The following is a 7,162-nucleotide window of genomic DNA, read 5'->3' on the forward strand; positions in this document are numbered from 1 at the left end:
AGATGGGTTGCGGCTGGAAGGGCATCAGCTGCGTAAAAACTTGCTGGATAAGGTTTCGGTTCATCCCGCTGTGGTGACCCCGGATTAATAAAGGGACTAAGTCGACAAGAAAATGAATGAATGAATTGTATTGTTGTACTAGCATACGTAATTACCGTTAACTTCAGTCCACAGCTGTATCTCTTCAAGACTTCAGCTGTTCATTGGTCAGAATTGTGTGTAACTCCTCCCTCTGCTGGTCAAAATCTCACAGACCACAGCTGATGGGTCTATTCCAGGTGTGGGCAAACTTGATCCTGGAGGGCCAGTGTCCAGCATAGTTCAGCTCCAACCCTATTCAAACAGACCTCCCTATAGAGTTCAAGTGATCTTGAAGACACTGATTAGTTTGTTCAGGTGTGTTTGATTAGTGTTGGAACAAAACTCTGCAGGGACACTGGCCCTCGAGGCTCAAGTTTGCCCATCCCTGGTCTATTCTTATCAAATGAGCAGACAAAAGCAGTTACTGTCTAAACAATTTAACTAAAGACAATAATAATTAATAACTGTGTGAGTATTTTGAGCAAATGATTTTAAATAGCATTGTGTAACCTACACAACATGCTAACCATGCACTGCAGCCAATAATTGAAAAGCTAAAAAAGACCTTAACAAAAATAAGTGTGGAAGACAACATGATTGTTTGGCTCTGCAAAATAACATCTTTCAACTGACAGTAACGCACTGCAAAAATGCTTTCTTACTTAGAGTTTTGGTCTCATTTATAGTCTAAATATCTAAACGTTCTTGAATCAAGAAGCATTTAAATAAAACAAACAATATAATCTTATTTTAAAATGAACAGCAAGATTATTTTGCTTACTCCATTATTAAATTATTTAGCTCATTTAAAACTCAATTTTGGCATTTGTATAATTACATATGAATAAAAGCAATTATACATTGAACGTACTGTTCACTGGCTGACAAAAGTCCTGTCGTTGATCTCAGTTGTAAGAGCAACAAATAATAACTCGACTTTTAGTTGATCATATGGAAATGTGGCAGAAGGTTGATTTTTCAGATGAATCATCTGTTGAACGGCATCCCGATCAACCCACATGGACCCAAGATTCTCAAAGAAATCAGTCAAGTTTGGTGAAGGAGAAATCATGGTTTGGGGTTACATTCAGTATGGGGGCGTGCGAGAGATCTGCAGAGTGGATGATCAGCATTAACAGCCTGAGGCATCAAGACATTTGTTCTGGCCATTACATTACAAACCCCAGGAGAGGGACAATTCTTCAGCAGAATAGCGCTCCTTCTCAGTGGCGCCTGCAGCCGTACGGCAGTACACACTATGCGTACCTACCATGAGAGGGCTGGAATTAATGCCGATCATTATTTATTTATTTATTTGTGACATAATTGAAATGGATTATTAAACAGTATACACTACAGCTGCCTGCTTTTCCAACACAATCTCACGGCAATTCGTAACTTTTTCATTTAGTGGCTAATTCGTATGAATTCGTACGATCTAATTCGTACAATTTAGTACGATTTGCTCATCCCCCAATGACGGTTGGGGTTAGGGGTGGGGTCAGGTGCCACGCCTCCTTTTTAAAATCGTACCATTTCGTACGACTGAACTCGTACGAATTCGTGCTAATTAGCCACTAAACTGGCAAAACTACTTACGTTTTCTCGTGAGATCAGGCTGGCTTTCCACTATCATGCCAAATCATTCTTAAAAACACTTCGGTAAGGTTACAGTTGTTTCTCCACTGAGGACTCAGGGAGTGAAGTTTACCAACAGCTGCATGCACCACTGAAAGACTTTGTTTTTCTGCTGCGCATCGAATAAAGACACGCTTAACATCATCGATGTTCACAATCCTATAGCTACATCATATATCCATGAAACATGAACTTGCAGACTCTTTGAACAACGAGGAAATAACTGCACTTTAGTCAAGCCAGACGGCTTGTTTTGTAAAGTAATGCAGGTGCTATACCACCTTAAGGACGGTTACGGCGTGTTGTGATGTCGGCCGTCACCGGAGAAAGTCTAGTCTTTCTTTACTTTATTGGACTTTTGTTTGAAAGCTTTAGTGGCGCTGTGTCCAAGGTACTGTTGTATGAGTAAATTATAGCCTATATATGCACCAATAAACAGGTCAAATTAATGAATAAATAAAATAAATATGGATTCTCAAATGTCGGTATTGTTTTTTTTTTTTTAAATAAACAAAATTTTTTTATAAAAATAAAACGAGCAATTTTCAAAAAAATTTTAACGATTCAGTTAAATATAAGATGGACATTTATGGGGCATGTAACATGCTTCTGTGTTGTTGTTTTTTCTCAGTGATCTTTATTACATACTGGGTAGCTGCGCAAAATATTTTCTAAAATGTCAAGCTGGAATTTGTCGATAGCTTAAAATATCAGACAATAAAATATACAAAAATAACAAAAAATAATAAAAATGCAAAGATAAAAAGAGCAGAATTTTGATAAATTATATAATAATATTGGTTTTTATTTTACTTGATGCATTCGTTATTTAACGTTTGAATACTGAAATAACAGCCATCGGAAGGGGGCGGGGCGGGGCTGGATTTGTGCATACATTAGAATAAAATCCTGTAGGCGCCCCTGCTCCTTCTCATACTTCAGCCTCTACATCAAAGTCCCTGAAAGGTCAAGGTGCTCCAGGATTGGCCAGCCCAGTCACCAGACATGAACATTATTGAGCATGTCTGGGGTAAGATGGAGGAGGCATTGAAGAGGAATCCAAAGAATCTTGATGAGCTCTGGGAGTCCTCCAAGAACGCTTTCTTTGCCATTCCAGATGACTTTATTAATCAGTGATTTGAGTCAGAGATGTATGGATGCAGTCCTCCAAGCTCATGATGGAGTCAGACACAATATTCATTCTGTCTCCACTGCAGCAGGACTTTATATTCTATACTGGACATTATTTCTGTTCAGTGATGAGACTTTTGTCTCATCAAAGTCAAACCTTACTGCCCTTATAAAATCCATAAAAATCAAGGCATGGTCATATTTTATTTTGGTCAAATAAGCGTAATCTAGAGGCCTTTGCCTTTTATATAAGCCACTTCTGATACCAAATGATCAACTAGAAGTCAAGTTATTATTTGTTGTCCCTAAAACTTGGATAGGCGACAAGACTTTTGTCAGGTAGTTTATGTCTTCAGTTGATGTCAACAGTTTTACCTTCACAAAGACTAAATATTGCACAGTCCTATAAAAGGCTAAGAAAATAAAGAAGTCCTGTTTTATATTAAACTATTCATCCACGCCCAGTTTCATTATATTTGCTTTAAAGGAATAATCCGGGTTAAATACCAGCTGAGATCTGTGACATGCCTCAGTTTGCAAAGACAATGTGTTGACAGAAATGTGCTTACAATGGAAGTCAATGGGGCCCCTGAGACTGTAGGAAGCATCCACTGCCTATCCCTTCTGTCCCTGACGAACTGGTCTAAGTATTAGGTCAGTTCTTAGATCACATTTCTAGCTTCCTGGTGTCATTATTCATCTTTATTTATCACATCATCTTGGTGGTGTGCATTTATACAGTGAAATTTGGAATTATTTGCCTCCCTGTATATATTTTTTCCTCAATTTCTGTTTAACAGAGAGCAGTTTTTTCTTAACACATTTCTAATCATAATAGTTTTAATAATTCATCTCTAATAACTGATTTATTTTATCTTTGCCTTGATGACAGTAAATAATATTTGACTAGTCAAGATGCTAGTATTCAGCTTAAAGTGACATTTAAAGGCTTAACTAGGTTAAGTAGGCAAGTCGTCATTGTATAACAGTGCTTTGTTCTGTGGACAGTTAATTTTTTGTATAATGTTATCTAATAATAACTAATAATTTTGACCTTAAAATGGCTTTTAAAAAATAAAAAAAACTGATTTTATTCTAGCAAAACAAGACAATAAAGTCTTTGCTCAAAAAAAAAAGTATTATAGGAAATACTGTGAAAAATACCTCGCTCTGTTAAACATCATTTGGCAAATATTTGAAAACTAATCATTTTTACTTCATCTGTACTTTAGTTATTATACTATATATGTTATGTATATATATACACACACACACACACACACAGTTAAAGTCAGAATTATTAGCCCCCTTCGAATATCTACAGAACAAACCACTTTATTTTTAAGGTTATACAATAACTTGTCTAATTCCCCTAACCTGCCTAGTTAACCTAATTAACCTAGTTAAGCCTTTAAATGTGACTTTAAGTGGTATAGAAGTGTCTTGAAAAATATCTAGTCAAATATTATTTACTGTCATCATGGCAAAGATAAAATAAATCAGTAATTAGAAATGAGTTAATAAGACTATTATGTTTAGAAATGTGTTGAAATCATCTCTCCATTAAACAGAAATTGGGGAAAAATAAACAAGCGGTCTAATAATTCAGGGGGGCTAATAATTCTGACTTTAACTGTGTGTGTGTGTGTGTGTGTGTGTGTGTATGTATATACATATATATATATATATATATATATATATATATATATATATATATATATATATATATATATATATATATATATATATATATATACTACATTTAAAGTAATACTTTATGCAAAAGCGAGAGAGGATTGAAGCAGAACTGTGTTCTTTAGGTTTACAATCAAAAAAAGAATTAAAGAACCTGGGTGTTATTTTCGATTGTGATCTTAATTTTAAATCTCATATTAATCAAGTTACAAAAACATGTTTTTATCATTTACGAAATGTTGCCAAAATTCGTTCTTTCCTATCTTTTGATGATGCCAAGAAATTAATTCATGCTTTTATTTTCTCTCGGCTTGATTATTGCAATGCTATCTATACTGGTCTACCTAAGGGTTCTACAATGAAGTTGCAATTGATACAAAATGCAGCAGCCAGAGTTTTAATGAAATTGAAGAAACGAGAGCACATCACACCAGTATTAATAGAATTACACTGGTTGCCTGTGCACCAAAGGATAGATTTTAAGATTCTTTTATTAGTTTTTAAAGCACTACACAATATGACACCTTCCTACATTTCCGACTGTTTAACAAAATATAATCCAAACCGTTTACTACGCTCTTCTAGTGCTGGACTTTTAGAATTTTATCCTGTAAATCTGATGCGATCTGGCGGCACTTCTTTTAGCCATTATGCTCCAAAAATTTGGAACTGTCTCCCCCTTGAAGTGAAAGAATCACCAAGTATTCATGTTTTTAAAAAGCGTGTTAAGACACATCTTTTTAAAATTGCGTATGATTAAACAAGTTTGTTAAGTGTACGCATTTTATCTATTTTGTTGTAGGTTTATGTATGTAATGTATGGTGTGTGCCTGCATTTGTAAGGACTATTGTGTGTGTGATCATGTGAATATATACTTACATTTTGTGTACATGAATGTTTTTATTTCAGTATATGTGATAAGTTTTTGTGGTCTGTTTTAATGTTTTTGTTGTTGTTTGTGAGGCACTTTGAGTTGCATGTATGTTGGAAAAGTGCTATACAAATAAAGTTATTATTATTATTATTATTATTAAAAGTCTTATCTCTAAAGTAGACATAATAAGGTTTGTAATAATGTCGTCATTATCACTACAAGTACAAATGTAAACAATTAAAACAAGCACACTTTTATTGGAGGGCTGTGGTGTGTTTACTTTTTATTCTGTGAGAAATGTGTCATGAGGTTTGGTTTTGATTCAAAGTCCAAATATCTATATATATATATATATATATATATATATATATATATATATATATATATATATATATATATATATATATATATATATATATATATATATATGCAGAATTATTAGCCCCTCTTTGCCTTCATCAGGCTTGCATTTTCACCACAAAGGGTATCCTTTTGGTGGGTGTGGTGTATGACAAAGTTTAAGTCGACCTCATCCTCGCTCGAATAAATGTCTACAGTAAAGCTGTACGGGTCGTTCACATATCATATGAGCAGCACTTCTCACAAAACAGATGCTTTACACACATAAATACTTGTTTGTAAATGTTTATTACTAACTTTGTTATGAACATGAGTTGATTATAACTGCAGATCAATGACAGTGCGAAATAGGCCACTGTAACGTCTGTAATTATATAAAATAAATACATAAATGCAACATATATGAACACATACAGCCCCTTACAGTCTCTGATATATTATTAATTACAGAAAAAACTACACACAGCAGACATTTAGTCCTTATTTGAGTATAAAAACACACGCAATATAGCCCACAGTCAGAGCAAACCTCTCATCTGTGTCTGTAATCTTCAACAGCACTTGTAAGCTCTGTTAGAGAGTCATTTTGTCATTCCCAGTTCATAATAGTCCAAAAGACGAAGATAAACATGGCAGTGTGTTCATGATTCACTTTGCTAAAACAATTTTGCTCCTGTGTTTTGACGGCTTCTCTTTTTTTCCGCGTTTCACTCTCGCTTCACTCTCATGCTTGTCCTTTTTTTTCTGAATGGATCCGATGACGGAGACACTTCAATAATCACACACACATTATTATCATCATCTCAAGAAGTTCATTATATCAAATACAGAAGCGATCACAAGCTCCCGGAAGAAAGATAATACCGCTCGCGTTTTTAGACGGGCTCGTAAAACAACAACAGGACACAGCAGAATTTTCTTCTTGGCCTTGTGTCTGTTCATCGAGACATCGACAAGGTTTGTTTGAGCCCGGGTCATCCATGGCTCGTTATTATATCCATATAGTATTTCCATGTAATGTCTTGGCTTTGTATTTTTAAAAAAAACATGGCGGTTCCTTTGTTTACGTTCTGAGCTTGTGACGTATCTCTAACCAATCAGCATTGAGCTGCACGTGTAGCTCCACCTTTTGGTACCTTTTCTCTCGTTTGGTACCCTTTCGAAAGGGTGCCGAGAAAGTGGTACGGTTTGGTTTGGTACGCTTTTTGACAGTGGAAACGGCCATAAAAGCGTACAAACCAAACCGTACAGTACCGTACCGTACCACTCAGTGGAAACGGGCCATCAAACTATTAAAAATGTTTTTAAAAAGTCACTTTTTTCTACTTGTCAACCCTCTACTGCAGTGGTTCTCAAACTGTGGTACGTGTACCACTAATGGT

Source organism: Danio rerio, chromosome 2, assembly GCF_052040795.2.
Source record: "Danio rerio strain M-AB ecotype USA chromosome 2, GRCz13ab, whole genome shotgun sequence".
In the NCBI taxonomy this organism is placed as follows: domain Eukaryota; kingdom Metazoa; phylum Chordata; class Actinopteri; order Cypriniformes; family Danionidae; genus Danio; species Danio rerio.